The sequence below is a fragment of the Dendropsophus ebraccatus genome, chromosome 10 (assembly GCF_027789765.1).
Source record: "Dendropsophus ebraccatus isolate aDenEbr1 chromosome 10, aDenEbr1.pat, whole genome shotgun sequence".
In the NCBI taxonomy this organism is placed as follows: domain Eukaryota; kingdom Metazoa; phylum Chordata; class Amphibia; order Anura; family Hylidae; genus Dendropsophus; species Dendropsophus ebraccatus.
Window position 1 is genome coordinate 84,615,175 of NC_091463.1, and position 24,933 is coordinate 84,640,107.

At 41.4% G+C, this 24,933-nt stretch overlaps 1 protein-coding gene across 1 annotated transcript in view; it reads left to right on the forward strand.

Moving 5' to 3' along the window:
* Positions 1–3,909: 3,909 nt before the first annotated feature.
* LRFN1 (leucine rich repeat and fibronectin type III domain containing 1) overlaps positions 3,910–24,933 on the forward strand; it is a 139,920-nt gene continuing 118,896 nt past the window's right edge. Inside the window, exon 1 of the mRNA XM_069942622.1 lies at positions 3,910–4,186. The gene's annotated coding sequence lies outside the window, so the exon portion shown is untranslated. The remainder of the gene's footprint in view (positions 4,187–24,933) is intronic.

The following is a 24,933-nucleotide window of genomic DNA, read 5'->3' on the forward strand; positions in this document are numbered from 1 at the left end:
TCCCTGGTGGCCTAGTTAACCCCCATCAGGCATATCCCTGGTGGCCTAGTTAACCCCCATCAGGCATATCCCTGGTGGCCTAGTTAACCCCCATCAGACATGTCCCTGATGACCTAGTTAACCCCCAAATAAAAAAAATAAACATCCCACTCACCTTACCTCCGCTCCCACGCTGCCCATGTCCTCTTCTGTCCCAGGTCCTCTGTGCCGGTCTTTCTCCTGCAGGCGGCGCGCGATAAAATGACGTCATTGCGCGGGGCCCGCAGGAGACTGAAGACACGCGCCGCTCTGCTGGGGAAGAAGCCGGCATAGACAGCATCCTCCTGTGTCCGGCAGCTGTCACAGACACCGGAGGATGCTGTGTATGCCGGCTCCTTCCTCCTCCAGAGCGGCGCGCATCACAGGGGAGCTGCCGGCTGCGGGCCGCATCGGGAGGTCTCAGGGGCCGGATGCGGCCCGCGGGCCGGAGGTTCCCCACCCCTGGTTTAAACATTACCCTTTATGTTTCATGATGGTGATCTATATTATTATTATTATTATTATTATTATTATTATTATTATTATTGTCTTTTGTCCATGTGATCTATACCAGTGATGTAAATATTTTATGGTGGTCATGACGACAATAACTATTACTATATGATCTATTCCACTGCTATCAATATTTTATGATGATAATATTGATTATTACTAATGCTGCTACTACTACTGCGTTATGTACAGTATGTGCTACCATAAATAATAATAATAATAATAATAATAATACTAATACTAATAATAATAATAATTATTATTATTATAATTATTATTATTATTATTATTATTATTATTATTATTATTATTATTACTACTACTACTACTATCAATATTTAATGATGATTGTGGTGGCGGTGAAACTGTTGATTACAACTACTACTACTGATGCTACTATACTACAATAAGTATGTGTTCTTTATCAATGTTATCAATATTGATTATTGTTACATACACGCGCTGTTATTGTTGTTTGCTTTTATTATTATTGTTATTTTTACTACTACTATTATTATCAATGTGTTATGTGGTCTATATATCAATGCTATCACTATTATTATCTATGTTATGTATCTGTTCTATATACCAGTGCTGAGTATTATTACTATAGACCAGCACTATCAGTATTATACATATCTATGTGTTATGTATGTGTTCTATATACTAGATATCATCTATGTGTTATGTATGTGTTCTATATACCAGATATCATCTATGTGTTATGTATGTGTTCTATATACCAGATATCATCTATGTGTTATGTATGTGTTCTATATACCAGATATCATCTATGTGTTATGTATGTGTTCTATATACTAGATATCATCTATGTGTTATGTATGTGTTCTATATACTAGATATCATCTATGTGTTATGTATGTGTTCTATATACTAGATATCATCTATGTGTTATGTATGTGTTCTATATACTAGATATCATCTATGTGTTATGTATGTGTTCTATATACCAGATATCATCTATGTGTTATGTATGTGTTCTATATACATTACCAGAGCTCAGTATTGTCATTACTGTCATCACCCATGTGTTATGTATGTTTTCTATGTACCAGTGCTCCGTATTATCATTACATTATCATTACTATTATACTTTGTTACTGTATATATGTGTTATGTATGTATTCTATATACCAGTGCTCAGTAGTGATGAGTGAATACTGTTTGAGCAAATAGATATTCGATCGAATAGTAAGGTATTTGATCTATCGAATATTATCAAATAGTTCGCCGGATATTAGATAAATATTCGATAAGCGTTCAAATCCCCCAGCTTCCGGATTTTACCTCCAAGTGGTCGAATAGATGTTTTTCAATAATGGAATACTTGTTCCCATAGACTTCAATAGGATCGAATATTCGATCGAATTTTCGAATATTCGGGAGATATTCGTACGAATATCGAATATTCGAATATTTCACTATTCGCTCATCACTAGTGCTCAGTATTATCATTACTATTATACTATGTTATTGTATATATGTGTTGTATATACCAGTGCTCAGTATTATCATTACTATTATACTATGTAAGGCTATGTTCACACTGCGTATGATTCCGTCAGTAGATCGTACGCTGCCGTACACGTGCGGCTGAAACTACGGGCGTGGGAAAAATCGACATGTGGCCGGATGCATACGAACCGCAAACATACGCCCGTAGTAGAGTTATGCCTCCCTAGCTTGTTTCGAAGCGATCTGAGGCAGGTCATTTACTTGGAAATCTTCGCCCAGCCCCGTAAACCACACAGAACCTTTTGGATCGATAAATCAAGTTTAATTTGGCTGAAATAAGTACTTCGTATGGGACCGCATGGAAATCCACGGCCGTGAGTTTCAACATTTCCGTCCTCAAACAATGGTCTTGTTAATTTTTCACGGCGCCGTATACGATCCGGCCGTAAGCTCATACGTAGTGTGCATTGTGCGGGCGTATATAGTATACTTTCAAGCAAACGCATCAACCTCAAAACTACGTGCGTATATTCGCGGTTCGCACTACGGACGGAATCATACGCAGTGTGCACATAGCCTTACTGTGTATATGTGTTAAGTAGTTGTAGTATATACCAGTGCTCAGTATTATCATTACTATTATACTATGTTACTGTATATATGTGTTGTATATACCAGTACTCAGTATTATCATTACTATTATACTATGTTACTGTATATATGTGTTCTGTATCTGTTGTATATACCAGTACTCAGTATTATCATTACTATTATGCTATGTTACTGTATATATGTGTTGTATATACCAATGCTCAGTATTATCATTACTATTATACTATGTTACTATATATGTGTTATGTATGTGTTGTATATACCAGTACTCAGTATTATCATTACTATTATACTATGTTACTGTATATATGTGTTATGTATGTGTTGTATATACCAGTACTCAGTATTATCATTACTATTATACTATGTTAGTGTCTGTATGTGTTGTATATACCAGTACTCAGTATTATCATTACTATTATACTTTGTTACTGTATATATGTGTTCTGTATGTGTTCTATATACCGGTGCTCAGTGTTATTATTACTATTATGCTATGTTATTGTATATATGTGTTGTATATACCAGTACTCAGTATTATCATTACTATCATACTATGTTACTGTATATATGTGTTATGTATGTGTTGTATATACCAGTACTCAGTATTATCATTGCTATTATACTATGTTACTGTATATATGTGTTGTATATACCAGTACTCAGTATTATCATTGCTATTATACTATGTTACTGTATATATGTGTTGTATATACCAGTACTCAGTATTATCATTACAATCATACTATGTTACTGTATATATGTGTTATGTATGTGTTGTATATACTAGTACTCAGTATTATCATTGCTATTATACTATGTTACTGTATATATGTGTTGTATATACCAGTACTCAGTATTATCATTACTATTATACTTTTACTGTGTATATATGTGTTCTATATACCAGTGCTCAGTATTATCATTACTAGTATACTATGTTACTGTATATATACTGTATGTGTTCTATACACCAGTGCTCAGTATTATCATTACTAGTATACTATGTAGTTGTGTATATGTGTTGTGTATTATTGCTCTCATTATTATTATTATTATGGTTGATATTATCCCCTGTCCATCCCTGTAGTCCTGAGGGCCGCAGCCGCTGTGTGTGCACGGTGACCGTGTGTGTGTGTGTGTAGCCGCCCGGTGTGTCTCCGGTGTCTGTGGTGCAGTGCTGGATCCCGGCTCCGCCTCCCCCCGGCCCGTCCCTCCCAGCCTCGTCCTCCCTCCCTCCCCGTCACCTCCAGCCTCCCCCACCCCAAACACCCAGACTCACCGAGCGGCGGATTGGACGAGGTGTCTCCCGCTCGGGTCCTCCCGGGGCTCGGATGTGCGCCCTGTTCCTGCCTCTCGGGGGGCCCGCCGGAGTGGGCGCAGTGTCGGGGCGCAGCAGGATGGCCTGGGATAATTAGCCGGGGATTGGCGCTATGGATGGAGCCGCTCGTGCCCTCTGAATGCCCCCTTCGTGCCAGCTGCTTTCTTGAGGCGGGGGCTGCTGCAGAAGGGGCGGCCAGTGCTGGCACCAGGTGGATGGCATGGCGCAGAGAGAGCCCAGCTGAAGGTAGGTGGCCACACACTGCAGTGCCAGCCTGCTCTCATTTTCTGCTACATCTTCAGCTTTCTCTGTGTGTCTCATATGATGAGGATGAGGATGGCAGCAGCAGCAGCACTACTTGTCCTGGCTGTCTGCAGCTTCATCACTGTGGGTTGGCTCCTTTTGGGTGTCAGATACCTATTCCCGGTCTATTTGTATGGTGAGCCTGCCTCCTGTGCTCTCTGCTCTATTCTGGGACTGTCTCAGGTTGTCTGTGCCTGCTCTCCCTGACATTCCCTGCAAGCAATGCTTTGCTGACTCCATGTTTGGCTGTTTCCGATGCCCCTCACTGTGATTAGAAATATGTCTTTCCAATGATGCCTCCTCTGTCAGCATTGTAGACTCCTTATATCCCTGACCATGGATCTGAACCTGTTCCCATTCTGTCCATGATGCTTTACCTGCTCCAATCCATATTACTAGACCTGTCCCTGTATATAGCGCTGACCCTGCTGTAATCCATATTACTGGACCTGTCCCTGTATATAGTGCTAACCCTGCTGTAATCCATATTACTGGACCTGTCCCTGTATATAGTGCTAACCCTGCTGTAATCCATATAACTGGACCTGTCCCTGTATATAGTGCTGACCCTGCTGTAATCCATATTACTGGACCTGTCCCTGTCGCTGAACCTGCTTTAATCCATATTACTGCGTCTGTCCCTGTAAAAAGTGCTGAACCTGCTTTAATCCATATTACTGGACCTACTCCAATACATATTACTGGACCTGTCCCTGTCCATAGTGCTGAACCTTCTCCAATCCATATTACTGGACCTGTCCCTGTCCATAGTGCTGAACCTGCTCTAATCATATTACTGGACCTGTCCCTGTCCATAGTGCTGAACCATCTCCTATCCATATCACTGGACCTGTCCCTATCCCCAGTGCTGAACCTCCTTATTCCTTATTCCTGAACCTTCCCCTGATCATGCATCTGATTCTGCTCCAGTCCACATTTCTAAACCAGTCTATGATTTTGAACCTGCTTTAATCCACATTATCAGGTGCACACAATAATAACCTGAGCTAATCCATATCACTAGACCTGTCAGTGGTGCTGAACCTGCTCCAGTCCATATTACTGCATCTGCCCTTGTCCTTAATCTCCTCTACTGTATATTGCTGCAACTATTGCTTTTCATAGCACTGAACCTGATCCAATCCACAGTACTGAACCTGTCCATGGGGCTTAACCTTCTCCAGTTTATGATAATTCACCTGAACCTGCTTAAGTGCATGTTACAGCTTCTGGACCTCTTCTAGTCCTAAATCTGCCCTGTCCATGGTGCAGAACCTGCTCTTATCCATATAAGTAGATTTGCTCTATTTTATGTTATTTGCCCTTGGACCTAAAATTGATCCAGTCCATATTCCTTAAACTTGCCCCTGTTCATGGTGTTGAGCCCACTCCAGTGCATTTTATCAGTGGTGTCCCTGTCCATGGTGCTGAACCTCCTCTAATCCATTTTACTGGACCTGCCCCTGTCCATGGTGCTGAACCTGCTCCAATCCATATTACTGGACCTGCCCCTGTCCATGGTGCTGAACCTCCTCCAATCCATATTACTGTACCTGCCCCTGTACATGGTGCTGAACATGCTCCAATCCATATTACTGGACCTGCCCCTGTCCATGGTGCTGAACCTGCTCCAATCCATATTACTGGACCTGCCCCTGTCCATGGTGCTGAACCTGCTCCAATCCATATTACTGGACCTGCCCCTGTCCATGGTGCTGAACCTGCTCCAATTCATATTACTGTACCTGCCCCTGTACATGGTGCTGAACATGCTCCAATCCATATTACTGGACCTGCCCCTGTCCATGGTGCTGAACCTGCTCCAATCCATATTACTGGACCTGCCCCTGTCCATGGTGCTGAACCTGCTCCAATCCATATTACTGGACCTGCCCCTGCCCATGGTGCTGAATCTGCTCTGATCCATATTTCTGGACCTGCCCCTGCCCATGGTGCTGAATCTGCTCTACTTCATATTACTGGACCTATCCCTGTCTATGGTGCTGAACCTGCTCTGATCCATATTATTGGACCTATCCCTGTCTATGGTGCTGAACCTGCTCTGATCCATATTATTGGACCTATCCCTGTCTATGGTGCTGAACCTGCTCTGATTCATATTACTGGACCTATCCCTGTCTATGGTGCTGAACCTGTTCTGATCCATATTATTGGACCTATCCCTGTCCATGGTGCTGAACCTGCTCCAATCCATATTATTGGACCTATCCCTGTCCATGGTGCTGAATCTGCTCTACTTCATATTACTGGACCTATCCCTGTCCATGGTGCTGAACCTGCTCTAATCTATATTACTGGACCTATCCCTGCCTATGGTGCTGAACCTGCTCTAATCTATATTACTGGCTCTCCCCCTGTCCATGGTGCTGAATCTCCTATAGTCCATTGCTGAACCTGGTGTAGATCCCTGTTTACATGCCTAAGCATCCTCTGATTTATGGTGTTGATCCTTGATCATATTGCTAGGCGTATCACTGTGTAGGGTGTTACTTCTGCTATTTATAATAATGAACATAGTGATTGGAAGAAGGAATAAAAAAAATCAAACCTTTCTACAATAGTTTAATCTGTGAAAATGAACCTACCATGTCCTTGCCCATGTTACTGAACTGTTTGGATACCTATTAGCAGCAATAAATTAGCATCTATGTCACAGGCTAAAAGCCATTGTGTATGTCACATCATATATTCACAATGCAGGTCAATACCATCCCATGTTTCATCTCATAACAGCAGGAATCCATCAGGCTATGTGCTAACAACCTACAACATACAAGCAACACATAGACAGGGAAACACATCAGAAACAACTAACAATTGAAAAGACCAAGGCTTATTATTAAAATGCCGACGGCAGCTGTAAGGCTGAATCCAGTTATAAAAAATCATTTGCATACATGCAGCAGCCCTTGGAGGTGACATCCACATATATGCTGCTCCCCTTGAGACATGCCAGCAAAATGCATCCCACCATCTTATCACTAGTCAGCACTCTACATCCAATAGCCCAGCAGCATGCTTTTTCCTTCCCTGATACATGATACCAGCATAAATCTTTCCAGCTTTGACACATATCAGCTGCATGTAAAAAAAAAAAGTGCAGGCTTAAAAAAAAAACAAAAAACACTAAGCAGTATGATGCTATGTATCCAAGACATGGAAGGCTTGATATGCATTAGCTCCTTGAATGCACTGTAAAGTCCTTTCATATCATGACACTCTGATGTTCCATGGGATTGCATTCATGATTGTGATACATCAGCCTAGATCTTATACCTTGTCTGCAGTGCATTAAGGTATGTGAGGATCACCGGTGAGCAAATACATAAGAAACTCATTGCAAATGTCATTAATACAAATGACATTGGGAGAAGTTAATAAACTGGATCTTATTTGTGTACACAGAACAGGTTTATGGATGTTTGTTGATATGCATGTGAGTCACGAGGACAGATGTTAGATTATATGGCTGGTTATCATTATGTTGTACCTGGGCTACTAGATGCAGAATCCAGGGCAAGGCACTGACTGTTACATCTTACATTTTTACTAGCGGGCACTGAAGATACATTAGCAATGACTGGCTAATGTCTTAGTATCCTATTTCTAATGCTATCAGCCAGCAGTAGAGCACAGAACACATGATTCCTATTGGTTTAGGTGTCTTTCTCATTGAAGGTAATAGGTTTATTCACAAGTGGCTTAATATTTAATGATTAAAGAGGCTGATTTAGAAAAAAAAAATCATTGTCAAAAACCCTAAAAGGGAATTCTGAGTAAATAGAGAGTCTCTCATTCGTGACCTCCATCCATTAACCAGAACAGGGAGCAACTACAAAGAGCATCTTTCACTCTGGAGGACTTGGCTTATGCATGCATTACATTGACAGCTCAGTGATTACAACGGGCACCATGTAATGCTTCATTTCCCCTGTGGTGAAGCTGCAGGAAAGTGAATATTTACTACCTGGAACCCCCCCACTCACCCACAGAATACAGATGATCAATGGAGGTCCTAGTAGCAGGACACCCTGGGAGCAGCTACACATCGAAAGACCAAAGGGAATGCCCAAGGTGAACCTAATGGACACGTGGTTGATTTTGATGTACGTGTCTTTTTTTCAACCATACTATGTCACTATGTATCTTTACTTTTAGTGTAAAAGATTGTCATTTAGTAGGGGTGCCTTGTTGGTATCATAAAATGTAACATATTGTGGTAATGTAATTGTAGCTAATGGGTATGCACCTCCACCTTTCTCTCAAAACACAGGACTAGCCAGATATCCCTCTGGGAAGGACCCAGTCAGTGGGGCAGCTCCTGTTAGGAAACAACCAAAACCACCATATTAAGTGGCCCTATAAGTCAATGTAATGACAAGGGATAAACCAAGGCTAGGTATTCATCCAGGGCTAAACATATGATGTGAAACAGATTGCTGATCTCAGGGAGACCCGCCAAACAACAACACTGCCGGCTCTTAGTGAAAGCGCTCAATGCAGTGAAGTCCTAGGTGCATTGCCCCCTTGGAAACACAAATATGCAAAAGAAGAGCCCGTGGAGCCTCATTAAAGAGTCTCAAAACACAGGACTAACCAGATATCCCTCCAGGAAGGACCCAGCCAAGGGGCAGCTCCTGTTAGGAAACCACCAAAACCACCATATTAAGTGGCCCCATAAGTCATTGTAATGACAAGGGATAAACCAAGGCTAGGTATCTATCCACATAGAGCTGTTTCAGGGTGTTGCCCCTCATTAGTGTGGAGCAAGATTCTGGCTAGGAGGGAGCAATGCCTAGTAGAGCCATAAGAGAAACAGATCACTGATCTCAGGGAGACCAGTCAAACGAGATCAGCAATCTGTTTCTCTTATGGTTCTACTAGGCATTGCTCCCACCTAGCCAGAATCTTGCTCCACACTGATGAGGGCCAACACCCTGAAACAGCTCTATGTGGATAGATACCTAGCCTTGGTTTATCCCTTGTCATTACAATGACTTATGGGGCCACTTAATATGGTGGTTTTGGTGGTTTCCTAACATGAGCTGCCCCTTGGCTGGGTCCTTCCTGGAGGGATATCTGGTTAGTCCTGTGTTTTGAGACTCTTTAATGAGGCTCCACGGGCTCTTCTTTTGCATATTTGTGATTCCAAGGGGGCAATGCACCTAGGACTTCACTGCATTGAGCGCTTTCACTAGCAGCCGGCAGTGTTGTTGTTTGGCGGGTCTCCCTGAGATCATCAATCTGTTTCACATCATATGTTTAGCCCTGGTTGAAGAGGAAGATAAGCAATGTTATGTTATGTTACCCCAGCCCAGACCCATACATTCATATGGGCACCAAACTAGATCCCTAAAGTATCAATTTCTAAACCCTTAAATGTTTAGGTCCCTATATCCGTAACTCATCAGACTCCAGACTATACACTTAAATTATCAGACCACAATGCAAGAATTAAAACTGATCACATTATAGTGTACCAAAATACTGTCAATGAGCAAATCCCACTATGAAAACACCATTACTACCATCCTGGCACTATACAAGGACCAAATAATGCTTCCATTCTATGAGCTATTATATAAAGACCCATATTACCCCCATACAGCACCATATAGTGGTAGATACCAGTTGTACATGGGCTTTTAAAACCATATAAGTGATTACAGTACAGTCTGTGCACATAGCAATCATATGTGTCAACATTATAGGTCCTACACAATAAATTGCTGCTTAAAGCCCCCACATTGTAATAGTGGCTTTAGGTCCCACATAGTAGTAAGGCTCCTAAGCACCTTTTAGTGGAAGACACATTAATAAGGCCCCTTTTCTGTCTAATACTAGGTAATAACACCCTCACACAGTAACACATTACTTTGTTAATATACAGTACAACAGTTACATTCCCATCTTTTGCCCCTACACAGTAGTAGTGCCTCATTTGTATACTTCCCCATTGCACCATAAAAAATTCTCACCTAACCCCATTCCAATAAAGAGCTGCGGCTTGTTTCTGTCTGTGCTGTCAGTGTCCTGACAGTATGTAGTGACATCATCCGGTAATCATACAGCTCCCACTGTGTAATCCTTTGTTCTCTGCTCTCTGCTGGCGACTAATCTCCCTTCTCCCCCTCCCTTCTCCATAGGTTAGACAGGGCTCAAATGATGTAAAAGAGTCGAGATTTCCTGATAATGAGCAGTGAATGAGAGAGAGAGTGGGGGGGGGGACCTGAGGAAAGTCTTTTTAAATGCAGATAATGGCATATTTGCCTAATAAACCCAATTACAAAGTTTCTTAAAATCGCCTGTACTGTTGATTTCTGCAAAAAAAAAAAAAATTACAGTGACACTTTTAAAGGTGGAACTTGCCAGGGACATGTGCCGAGGATGATCATCAACAACGGGCAGATTGTGACTCCCCAAATCCTCCTGAAACCCCAATAACCACAATGGCTGCTACATTGGTAGTCACTACATCGCTGCTACAAGTACAACTACTACTACAACTGGAGTGAAGGAATAAACTTTAATTAGGATCACACATTCTCTTCTCTCATCATTAAGTCTTACAACTTTCGGGGTTTGTTACCATCATTAGTACTTTTATTGTAGCCCGCATTGTTTTTTAGGTTTAGTGTTTATTTACATAATGAGCTGAACTGTGAGATGGTGTTACAAACATTACCTATGGTAAAATTATATGTTAGTGATCTGAGCTTCCTAAGAGAGTCATGATCGGTGGCGTGATAGGTTGGGTTGCAAATGCGTGCCAAAAAAAACTACCCATAAGACCAAATGTATTGCAGATTTTGAGAGTCTGGAAGAGCCGTAATTTTGAATCAGGGATCCACAATCTTCAGCCATCCTATAGCCTTAGAATAGCATGTCAGTGCACATATACTACTCACCTAGCACTCCACTTAACATGGGCACAGGGGACCCCAGTTTTCATGACTAGTGGAGAGGAAAGACACATTTCTCTAGAAATAAATGAACAGATTTGACATGAATTCGGCAGGGACTCCTTTCTTTGAAAGGTGTCCCTGTACCAGTACATATTTTGTATGGGCAATTATATATTAATCAAGGCACTTTAAATTCAAAATGATCCCGCCAGACTCACTAAGTCGGGCCCACACTCCACTTTTACCTTTCTTCTACATTTACTGTAATTGAAAAGTTTGTGTTTCATCCTTTGGAGCTGAATGTGTCCCTTTGATCATGACCCAGCTAGTCAACCACAAGACCCCCATTGCCTTCAGCGACTACCTCCTACTCTACAGTCTTCCTAATCAGATCCCTGCTAAATTATCCAAGGAGTCAACTATTGCAAAAGCAACAACAATAAGTCCTGGGGCAAACAGAGTAACGAAACCCTACACAAAGTAGCCAGAAATAGAGGGTCTTGTAGATGAAACGTGCAATCTACTTTCATATTTGACTAGCCCAGAACCAGGTTCTTTACGTTGGTATCTTTGCACACACTTGATTTCTTAGATATTATATTTATTAAATGGTTGCAGTATCCTGTATGTAGTATGAGCCATAGAGTACACTAGTGGTAGACGGCTTAAATCAATAGCAAAAATAATTGATCGGCATGGATTAACTAGAACACATAGGCTCAATAGGGACTTATTTCCATGTAGTTCAGGGAATTAAAATGTAATTATCCTTAGACTCCACTATTTCAATGTATCATTGAGGTCCATCAATTTAGCCTAAAGGTAGTCGTATGCTTGAGATAGAAGCCCACAGTCGTCCCTCCTGACTCCTTAATCCCCTTGTCTCACAACCAAGTGGTCTATCCATAGACAGCTGTTAGAGTCTAGAGACCTCCATACACATTGGACACTTGGCCAATCCCACCACTGAGATGACATTTCTGTAAATCAGTGTTTCTCAAATTATTGGTCTCCAGATCTGGCAAAACGACAGCTCCCAGCATGCCTTGTCACAACTGGAGAACCACCGGTTGCAATACGCTGCGCTAATACTAAGTTCTAGTAGCTTGTAAATGACGGGCGATACTTGTGCATTGCTTCTTGTGCCGTCTCTGGTGTTGTAGTTTCTTCACTATCTTGAAAGTCGTGTAAATTTGCCATCCATTTAGGCAATAAACAATGAATTATATGTAATGTATCTAATGATAAGCCTCAGTAGATAATAGAGCTCTATCTGTAATAGGCGTGAACTCTGATCCTGATTTTATTAGGCTGTAATTTTCTGATAATGGTAAGTGCCAATAAGCGGATACAAAGGACTCCACGTGATGGACTGATCTCTGATATGACTTAGCTAATGCTGCTTTAATGTTGTTGGTGTAATGGAAGAGAACTCTCTGTATGTACTGGAGGGAATCAGGAGAGGTCTTTGTGATATTCGTCAGCTACTAGTACTTGGTAATATTAGTATTGCTAGAAGCCATCTTCTAGAGTCTCATGGTGACGTCAGAGATCTTTCTCGTCATTCATTTATGGGTCACCAGTAAATTATTAATATTCTACTAGCTGGATGTATACAGTTGTATGATAGCAGAGCCCTCCCAGTGCTTGGTTTTCCTGATCACTGTAAATGTTTAGATTGTTCAATATTAAAGTAATTGTTATGATCCCTTGGTTGGCAGCTTTGTTTTAGGCGGACCATAATGTGACACAAGAATTCACAAGCAATATTAAAGAAATACATAAAATAGAAGGAACTGTAAAGTCAATGAGGACAAGTACAGAGCAATCTGGTATATTTAACACGGGTAGAGAGCAGTAGAGAAATTGTAGCATAGGTAAAGAGCAGTACAGAACATGTAGCACAGGTAGAGAGCTGTAGAGTACATGTAGCATAGGTAGAGAGCAGTTGAGAACATGTAGCACAGGTAGAGAGCAGTAAAGAACATGTAGCACAGGTACAGAGCAGTAGGGTACATGTACCACAGGTAGCGAGCAGTACAGTACATGTAGCATAGGTAGAGAGCAGTAGAATACATGTAGCACAGATAGAAAGGATAAATATCCAAGTAAGGGGGATAGGGGTGCCGTCTCACACTGATGAAATCGGCCCCAGTGGTCAAAAGAAACTATATTATCACCGGCGTACAATGACCACTTAGGGACTAGTTAATACTTAACTTTTAATAATTCATTAAAAACACGGTCCATACAACCACAGACACCCAGTAGTGTACTCTATGTACAGTGTAGTTTCCTGATGGGCACTTGTAATTAGGGGGATAAATGGTCTCACATAAATCAAGGGATACTGATGAGCGGGACTGCAGGTAGGACACTTAGAAACCCCTACTCTCAACCCAGATATCCCCCTTCCTTGCCTTCTGGGGAACCCACCTTCTTAACAGGGTGGCGCCAACCATGGTGACAGTCCCTCCCCTATTGTAAGTGCCCAGGAGAAAACAAAAAAGAAGAAACAGAAGACAGAAAAGAGTGCATAAATGTGACAACTCAAACCACCTGTAATAAAAATAAATGCAACAGCAAGATATGCAATAATATATACTTAATATATTACAGTATTATTAGTACAGAACATGTAGCACAGGTAGAAAGCAGTAGAGTACATGTAGCATAGGTAGAGAGCATTAGAGAACATGTAGCACAGGTAGAGAGCAGTAAAGAACATGTAGCACAGGTACAGAGCAGTAAGGTACATGTACCACAGGTAGCGAGCAGTGCAGTACATGTAGCATAGGTAGAGAGCAGTAGAATACATGTAGCACAGATAGAAAGGTGTACAGTCCTTGTAGCACAGGTAGAGAGGAGTACAGTACATGTAGCACAGGTAGAAAAGGAGTACAGTACATGTAGCACAGGTAGAGAGCAGTAGAGCACATGTAGCACAGGTAGCGAGCAGTAGAGTATGTGTAGCCCAAATAGAGAGTGGTAGAGTACAAGTAACATGAGAAGGGAGCAGTAGAGAACATGTAGCACAGGTAGCGAGCAGTAGTGTACATGTAGCACAGATAGAGAGCAAAAGAGTACATGTAACATAAGAAAACAGCAGTAGAGTACATGTAGCTCAGGTATAGAGCAGTGGAGTACATGCAGAACAGGTAGAGAGCAGTGGAGTACATGAGAAAACAGCAGTAGAGTACATGTAGCTCAGGTATAGAGCAGTAGAGTACATGCAGCACAGGTCGAGAGCAGTGGAGTACATGTAACATGAGAAAAGAGCAGTAGAGTATATGTAGCACAGGTAGAGAGAAGTAAAGTACATTGTAGATCAGTAATGTGTGGATAGAAAGCATTAAAGTACATGTGGTGCAGGAAGGAACAGTTTTGTGAATGTAGCACAGCTAGAGAGCAAAAAGTATATATACACACATAGAGAGCAGTATACTACATGTATCGTAGAGAACAATTTATTACATGTAGCATAGATAGAGGACAGTATAGTACATCTATCACATCTAGGGAGCAGTATAGTACATGTACTGTAGTACAGGGAGAGATCAGTATAGTACATGTGGTGCAGGTAGAATGCAGTACATATATGTAGTAAAGTACATGCAGTACAGGTAGAGAGCAGTACAGTAGATGTAGTACAGATAGGTAGCAGTATTACATAGTAGATGTAGTACAGGGAGAGATCAGTATAGTACATGTAGTACGGGTTGCATGCAGTACATACAGTATGTGTAGTACAGTTAGAGAGCAGTACAGTACATGTAATACAGAAAGAGAGCAGTACAGTAGATGTAGTACAGATAGATAGCAGTAGTACATAGTACAGTAGATGTAGTACAGATAGATAGCAGTAGTACATAGTACAGTAGATGTAGAAAAGGGAGAGATCAGTATAGTACATGTAGTACGGGTTGCATGCAGTACATACAGTATGTGTAGTACAGGTTTTAAGCAGTACAGAAAAGGTAGAATACAGTATATTACATCTCTGACAGAAAGCAATATATATATAGAGGGGAGAATAGTTCATGAAGTACAGGTATAGAACAGCATAGTTCAGGTAGAAATCAGTGCAGTACATGTAGTACAGGTATGGAGTAATGTAATACATTCTGTACAGGCAAAGCACAATATAGTATAGATGCTGAGCCACTATGGCAATAAGGAGGCAGAGCAGATGACATTATAGGGCAGTATTTGGTACCAGATAAGGAGTAAGTACAATGTAGAGACTTTGTAGCCTGTTTGTCAACGTCAGCCACATGAAAAGCCATAATAGGATCAATATAGGCTGTGGACCTAGTGGGGTCATAATGGTGGGTCAGAACAGTAATCCAGTAGAGTGCATGTATTCTAGATAGGATGCAGAACAGTACATATATTACAGGTGGAGAGGAGTAAGGGATGTATTGTAAATGTAGGTAATAATATAATCCATATAACATCATACTCTACTGATTGTGTCTATGTGAAAGGTGGCACAACCTCAGCCCAGAGCATAAAGGACCAAAATATTCTCACACTAATACCCCATATATATAACTAAGGGGATCCAAAAACCGAAATGAGTCCGCTGTGAAAGAAATGCAGCACAATCTCCATTTCATTAAAGGAGTAATAGGAAGCCCAGCCTTGTTCCTCTCGCAGACATGCTCCTTTGAGTTCTCCCTTTAAACCACAATTACCATGCATATGAGATTTGTGTATGGATAATGAGCTTGGTTAATGGGAGCGAGCACTTTTTATGAGAACATGCCCATAAAAGCAGTCACAAACAAATGCATATAAACATTGTTTGACTCTGCTTCTTCACAAATGGCTGCCCTATTGTCGAGTGCTCCTGATCTAGCTGAAATGTAGCCATTCTGTTGTTTATATGCAGGAGCCAGACAGATAATTACATGTGGTGTCCTCTACTGCATAGCCCAAACACATTAGGCTCTGTTCACAAAGACGTAAACTTTAACAATAGGAGAAACAGCTCAGCATGCATTTTTTTATGATAGCACTATGGACAGCTCACCGTAACTCAATGTCTGCAATATATGCCAATAAGGCCCGTTCAGTACACGGAGTTGGAAGCCATGGCTTAAGTCTATACATACAATAGAGAACTCAAGGTGGGGAGGGGGGGGGGGAGGGGAGAGCAGCAGCATCTGTTTTTGCTGTAGAAAAAAGGGGAGGGGGGGAGGGATCCCAGAATAATAACCCGTTTCGGCAGTCAAGTCATACAACTAGCTCCGGCCCTTTGTTGCGATTTCAGTTTATGCGGAGGCTATGACATAAATATGATCCGAGCCTTAGAAGGCCCTTTAAAGTCACTTCAGAGATATGTTCTTAAAGGGGTTGTCCAACCATTAAGACTTAATAGCACATGATAGGAGATAAGAGCATTATCAAAGGGAGATCTGAGCAGCAAATGACAAGAACAAGGGTCTCAAGTCTCCCATTGGAATGGTACTACCACTCTATTCAGTGTCTATAGGAGTTTGAAAATCTCCAACAGCCCCATAGGCAATGAATGCTTTACCACCTCTCCATTCCAATGAGAGACAGACCTACAGTACATTGTCAAGGTTATAAGGAAGCCAAGCAATCCAATAATTATGCACTTAGTCCCTATCCTTTGGAAAGGGAAAAGTTCTTAGTGCTGGACATCCCTTTTAAGTAAAGGGGCCAAGAGTTATAATATGGGCTTCATTGTACGCCAAATGTTTCCTCTTTTTCCAAAATTCCCTGATGATTTTGAATATATTTTAGTGAGAAAAAGGCAAAAAAGTAATATACAATGGACAAGGTAATGAGAGAGTAGAGAGTAAGGAAGGAGAAGAGGACACGGTCAGATCCAGAGCTCAGTGATTTGCGCTGCCACCATGGAAAGCCTGATACATCTGATCAATACAATGTCTTAGGGGGGTTTATGTGTTTCTTATGTGCTATTGTCAGGGTGGGGAAGGTAGGGACAAGACACAACAGTGAGCCCTGAAACTGAACCCACCAACTGTCCCTACCTACTTGCCATGCACGGCCCTAAATGGCGGGGGACAACCACGGAGTCGGTCCCTACACTAAGTAGGTAAACACACAGAACGGAGAAGGACAAAAAAAAAACACAATAGAGAATAGTCAGAAAGAGAGCAGATAGTCAGATGTCAAGCAAAAGGTCAAAACAAAAGAGCAAAAGCAAGGGTATAAGGGGAGGGACCACTGGGAAAGGAGCAGGGGAGCTGGGACTAGTGTGAACTAATAGCCAGCAGGGAAATGAGGAGCTGGCTGCTTTTTATCCAGGATAAGAGACTAGGTCCAGCAGCTGAATGGAGCAGCCCTGATCCCAGCACCAAGTTCAGCTGGACAGACCTAGCAGTGCAGTAAGCCTTGCACTGCCAAAAGTCTGACAGGCAAGGCAGGTGTGGCTGAAATGTAAAACACAATTTAGACACAATTCAGTGCAAACAACAGACAAACTCAGCGCCTCCTCGGCTGCCTGGCTCGGACCAAGGGGCGCAACAGAATAGCACAAATGGCTGATCATAGGCTTTGGATGTACTATTGGACAGGTTGTACTTGCATACACCGTAAGTAATCATGGTCCACCTTCCGTCCATGTAACTCACAATTGCACTAAATTAAATTCATAGTAAAACTAGGCATTCGGTACATATAATCCAGAAAATGCCTAATCACCCATCACCCCCAAACCCCACCCCCATGTTATTATCTTAGTCATGCACCTGTCAGGGCATGCTGGGACCTGAAATTTTGCAATATGATATTAGAACTTGACCTTCCTTATGTTATACCACACAAGGAATATATCTCTTTTACAATGGAAAAGGAGCCACGGGATATGACTCTCTATGTAAAGGAAAAATAGATAGTGGCAATTACATCCCTGCTGCATAATCTCCTGTCACACTCATCACACTGACCCAATTGTCATCTAATTATATTATTTGTCTCCTTCATCTGGATGACATTATATGCTGAGACATGACAGAGAAGCCTTTGCCGATGCCAGGGGGTCTTGCCCCGCTCCCATGACTCTGGTATAATAACAGTCCCGCAAGACAAGTCTCTCATGGTAGTGCTCACAGTCTATAATTGTAGAGATATTAAAGAGCTTTTCTTTTTATGTGACAACATTTCTAAGAATTATAAGGCCCCGAGACGCCCTCTGGTGTCTTTTAATATTTCATGGCTAAATTTATTATCATTGTGTTCTGTACAGAAAATTGATATTGGCTTATTGGTCATTTACTGTGGCTCAACACAATTGACTTGAATGGGGCTGAGCTGCTGGAATGTACAGGGACACACGTATGGTTACACCATTGGACCTGGGCAAACATTGAATATGGGCTTTGTGTTCTGAACGGCAGTGTCGCTTCTTTATCCTACTGAGCGATGGTGGCCCTGGTGGTTGGGCTCCATTAAAAACACTTTGACTAACTATTCTATGTGTTTTTAGTAAGTGCCATAAAGCCATGCATGTTGGTTGCCCAATATGTTCACAGATTCGCATTTTATCTACTTTTCTACCTCCACCTGTTCGCAATAAATCATTGTCATGAGTTTCAGCGCCCAATGTATGAATAAGTGCATGAAGTGGTCTTCACTAGTGTTGAGCGGACCTGTCAAACTGTTGGGGTTTGGCAACTTTTTTCTAAACCCAAACACTTGGCATTTGGTTCTCTGAAGTTGAACGCAGCCCTAGGGAATCCTGGAAAACATCGATCCAGCCGTAGGCCATTGATAAGCTGAGTGGGCTTTCACTGCCAAGATAAGTAAGGCTCAGAAGTGATGGCAGGATCGGACCCAAAGATGAGGAAGGAGGACAGGAGCGTAGAAAGCTAAGAATAGGCTGTTTGTTATGTTCTCATCAAGGAAAGCAACATATTAAGAGTTTTGTTTCACCGGAATACTCCTTTACATTATAATCTTGAGGTACTTTGTGTTGACTTAAGGTTCCTAAACATTGGTGTGGCATTGGGCTATGACCTAATTATTTATAGTCATATCAAGAAATGGACACACATTTGGATGAGGTCCAAACAAACACCTATGACTTTTGGGACCACTCTTGTGGCTGAAGCAGTGTAATATGGGCAGATGAAGAGGCATGTGCCCCGATGCTTGATGCCTAAGGGAGCACCAATAAAGGTAACAGGAATAGGGTGGAAAATTGAAATTGTCAGTATAGTTATATAACTAGAGATAAGCGCAACTTGAGCTTGTGGCCATCCAAACCCAAGAATTGGGCATTTGATTACCGGTGGCTAAAGAATTTGAATGCAGCCCTAAGGATGTCTGGAAAACATGGATACAGCCATAAGCCATAGGCTCTATTCATGTTTTCCATGAATTTTAAGGGCTGTATACAAATTCTTCAGCGACCGGTAATCAAATCATACACGCTCGGCTTTTGACGTTCACGAGCATGCTCAGGTTATAACTTAATTTCAGAAACATTAATAAGACCCATGTGATTTATCTATGTACGCTGTATGTGATTTGTACTTCTTAGACCTGTGCGGTAACCTCATTGCGCCCATCACATCCTCTATTGCTTACATCTTCTTATGACAAGTTAAGACAGGCCATCGTCTCGAGATCTCCACGTCTGGCTATCGACTCGGCTGCCAATTACAATATTTGTGGTTGCAGAAAATGTCTCCGGCTGGAAATATCTGTAAACACGTTCTTCTGTATTCTGCTTCCTAGGTAAATAATATTCACATAAAGAAACAAGTCAAGACAAAACTGTTTTGTCTGTGCAAACAGCGGGAAGTGCGGCTGACGTATGTTCAAGAGTGAAAAGAAAATGCAGATTACTGACATTTTGTGCCGGAATTGGGCATTTTATGAACCATTGTGAATTTGCAGTGACAAATGCGGGAACACTAGGGGATGCGCTCAGATGGGCTCTCAGCATATGTCCCATGATCATGGAGTTTGTATCATATCCATAGATTAAGTACCGCATGGATATCCCAAACACACAAAGCCATCTGCTGTATTGCTCTTGTCTATCAGCTCCCACAACATCTGTCCCCGCTTCATCTTGCTCGCTTGCTCTTTTTCGAGATGAAATCTTTTGTTCTGAAGAAGGTGGTGGCAAACCTAAATATACTTTCGATAATAGCTAATACACAGTACATAAATCTACACATCCTATGCAGGAGATGTAATGTGTGGTGTGACTAGGTCAACCGGAAAATGTCCCCAGAGCTTGTACAAAAATAGTCCGAGCTACGGTATGATGAAGAATTCCATTGCCCATATGTCCTGGTCATGTCCTCTTTTTATAAGGTGATTTTTCATAGTCTCCCCTACCGCGAGAAACCTGTCATTTCCAATTTAGCCGGCTGAAACCATGATGTCATCTTAATACTGACACTTGCTGAGAGAAACTTGTACCATATATTTAAGTAATGCAAGAGGAAGCCATCCTGTACAGTATGCTGAACCTTTTCTTTCCCTAAGGGTTCAGACACATTTTGTATAAATTCTTCGTAACCTCCACATTGAGAAATACATACTTAAACAACTCATATAAAAGGAGTTATCAAGGCTAAGAAAAACATGGCCACCTGATTCCAAAAACAGGACCACTTCTGTCTTCAGGTTGGGCGTGGGGTTTGCAGCTCATCAATGTAATACCAAACACAACCTGAAGACAATGGATGGTGAGGTGTTTGCAAAAAAAAAAGTAGCTGTGCTTTTTTCAATCCTAAATAACCCCTTTAAGAACAGATCTTTGTAGGGAAAGGTAAGATGGTAAGGGCAGCTTAAGACTAGATATTGGATCACATATATGGATATGGCTTCAAGGACAACAATCTGATGCAAAACTTTTATTTTTTGAATGTCTAATAGTGAATAAACATCCCATGTTAAAGCTGTGAGGCCCCATACACATCAGTAAAAAGTCATCTGAATTTTCCGATTTTGGCAGCACCAGCCAACTGTCTCATGTGTATGAGTCCTTCTGACTGTTCCCCAATAGATGATGTTGGTGGATTGAAGGATAAGTTGGAAGGATCATGTTGTATTTAGTTCACACAGACATAAGCCACCAGAGGAGGAGTCTGGCAACAGATTACCCCTCCTCTCTTCATCCAAAACACATGAACATTTGGCCAAGTCAAACTTTTACATACATAGAGGGATCAAGAGGTAGTTAACAGCTAACAAATGTGTTTGGGTCCCTTAATAACCTTCCTATGAAGAAGCCATGAGCCAATTTCCAATGTTTGCCAATGGGTTCCCTTGCAGCTGCTGTTATGTTACTTATTAGATTTGAAAGATGGCAAGTAGATTATAAACAAGGCTGAGAAGGAACTGGTCCTATAGTATTCCCCATAAGCCTGAACTAACACATATGGAAGATGTGACCTCTAACTCTACAGGTTCTCCAGTCTTAAAAAAAAAAAAAAAGAGCATAATTGTAAAGATGTAACTGGTATGGAAGGGCCTGGTGTTCCTTTCTTCTTTATGCCCTACCATGGTATGGAAAAAGTATAGGACAAGGTAGGACCTGGACATCCCATGGAGTACCTTGATTTGCCTGCTTTGACCTTCACAATGTCATATATGTAAGTTGCTTCCACCATAAAGGGGTTATCCAGCGCTACAAAAACATGGCCACTTTCTTTCAGAGACAACACGACTCTTGTCTCCAGTTCAGGTGCGGTTTGCAATTAAGCTTCATTTACTTCAATGGAACTGAGCAGCAAAACCCCACACAAGCTGGAGACAAGAGTGGGGCTGTCTCTGGAAGGAAGTGGCCATGTTTTTGTAGCGCTGAATAACCCCTTTAACCATTTAAAAAAAGGACTTGGATCCCTAATTTCCTTAAAGTTTGGAAACCTCTGTTGCAATTTTACATGCAGGTTGTGTATAGGCTTTGACCTATAGTATATGGCAAGGAACCTTCATTTAGGTAAGGACCTTGTCTTCCATTAATTCAGATTTTTTTTCCCGAAAGAAACCTGCCCCTATCTGTTGGGCCTAGATAAGGAAAGAGCCATATCTATCCACGTTCAGCTCTTCTTTGATGGAGCCACCTTATCCATGTATCCCAATCCAGATGATTTATACTATGGGATTTATGTTCTCATTAAATCTTGCAGTTCAATATAACGTCCATGTTTCCTCATCTTAACTGTGATAAATCTGTCCTAACCATCTCTTCTACCCACTGCTGTCAGCTTGGTGACTTATTGCTCCACATAGATCTGCCATGGTCATGCATGAGCAATGGTTTGAAGAGTCTGGTATAAGAAAGAAACCTGTAGAGCTACTTTTACAGATAAGGGAATTAATTTGGCACTGATTGGATTTGGTCCAATTTTATTTAAAAAAAAAAAAAGAAAATCAAATTTGTTAGAAGTCAATTTTTTTTACATTCATTTTGGATGTTTCATGTCTGTTCCTATACAGTAAATGTCCTGGGGTAAATAGCTATGTTGAATATATTACAGCTTCTTCTCTCTACATCCAATTACAGAGCTCAGTGTACTATATAGGGTTAGGGATCAGAAATGAGCGAACTGAATCTTACAAACTGAAATTCGTTCTGAACTTTGCAAAAAGTTTTGAGTTTGTAAAGATGATAGCCAGACAATTGAATACACATAAAAAACAAACAAACAAAAACGGTATGTTCACTTGTCCATGCTCCCCCAATGTCCTCCTCCAGGTCTTTGGTGTCCCACCACTGATCACAGCTGCTTCCAGCCCAATCAGCAAATCACTGACTGAGATAGGACAGCACCACTGCCAGTGATTGGCTGAGTGGGCTTTTGGTGGCTGTGGGGAACACCAGAGAAAATCCAAACAGTCTAAACAAGTGAGTAGTTAGTGTGGTTCTATAAGGTTCGGTTCAGACAAACCCAAACTTTACTTCAAAGTATGTTAATCTGCCAAACCAGACTTTTGTAAAGATCCAGATGAGACCTCAAATTAATCTTGGGAGACTCGCTCATCTCTATTTTTTTTTATGGATGTGAAGAACCATTTCTGACCCTGTCCCATCAACTCAAATGACCCTTAAACCTCCCAAGATATTCCTATATTTGGATAACTGTGATAAGGGTCCTGACTCGTCCTTTATTATATGCAAAGCAGTCAGGCTGTTATTGGGAAGGGTTCATAAAGTATTTTATCACCGGGATAATATGAGCTGTAATGTCTAATAAGCTTTCATGATTTGGTCGTAAATTTTTGTGATTATTTATAACATTTACTCATGAGACAACTCAATCGCGCTGGAAAGCTCCAGACCTAGAGTGAGATAGGACAAGCACATGTATTGCCTAACAGCTGCACGTGGAACTAAGGGTTAAAAGTTACCATTCCCGAGCTCTCGTTGTTTGATGGCACAGATACGTGGTTCTTTCGGATCCCAGAAACATGTAAAGTGGTAAGGGTCCGCATGTTGTTGTTGGGGTTTCCTCTAATCTGTTATGTGATATATCCTTACGCTCGATTCTTTGGAGTCGGCAGCATGTGGTGAGTTGCGGTAGGTGCTTTGATGGTGGATGTGTCTGATGATGAAAGGAAGATGCTTCAATAGAGTATTCACCGGTGGGGAGGGGGTCACTTGAAAAGTAATACTTAGAGGGTCCATTGCCTTCATTTAACTTTAATAAGAGAGTAGCCGGGAACTTTAACTCATCCATCGCAGGTATAGATAGTTTGAAATATTGGATTATTCACTGGCAGAGCTTGGTATCTTAAAGGGTTTATCCAGGCCAGGACCACTCTAGTCCTTAGTTTAGATGTGGCTTTGCTTCTTAGTTCCATTGGAGTCAATAGAGCGGAGGTGTAATAAGACAATCTGAGGATAGGAGTGGCGCTGTATTTAAAAATTCTGGATAACACCTTTAAATATTGTGTTTTGATGCAGCAGAGTTCAGTTTGTCTTGTGCTATGGGGACCCCACATATTAATTTATTAAAAAAAATAATAATTTTTTGCACAAAATGTAAGAAAAGTTGCAAATTTGTGCAAAAATTAGCTACTTTTTTTTTTTTTTTTTTTTTACACATTCAAGCCTTGCTAAATTCCCCATATTGTGTATAGATTTTCATAGCACTGCAGGTAAAGCAATAGGGTGCACCATCAAGCATGTAAGTGAGACATTCAGCTCTGCTACATCCCTGCTTGTAATTGGAGGAAGCCTTTAATGTACACCGTGCTTACTAACATCTGTCAGGCTCTGCATGATATTCCTGGTAAAATCCCATGTATAGAAGAGTTCATACATGACTCATACCTCAGATGGCACAGAACATTACAAACCAATTTTCTTCATGTGTGAAGAACATTGACATTCACGGTTATCTCTTTTTAATCTTTATTACACTTGATGGGGTATTGATGTGACGTGAGACCTATTTGTGATTAGGTGAGGATGGATACGGGTACCAAAGTATATAACTGGGATAAACCATTCCATGGAGGCTCTGTGAATGTTCTCTCTATCGTTACAATGAGTCTGTAAAGTATTGCGTTGATGCTCTTTGAATGAGCCTAATGGGGATTATCTATGTCTCTGCGAAATGCTTCGGGACCTGTCCTATTTTATCCTATACTGGGAACTAAGGATTGACTGAACGATATGCAAGACAACTCTCTGTGTCCCTCTAGACCACTGCTCCCTAACCTGTGGCCCCCTAGCTGTTTCAAAACTACAATACCCATCATGCCCTGACAGCCGAAGGCTGTCAGGGCATAATGGGAATTGTA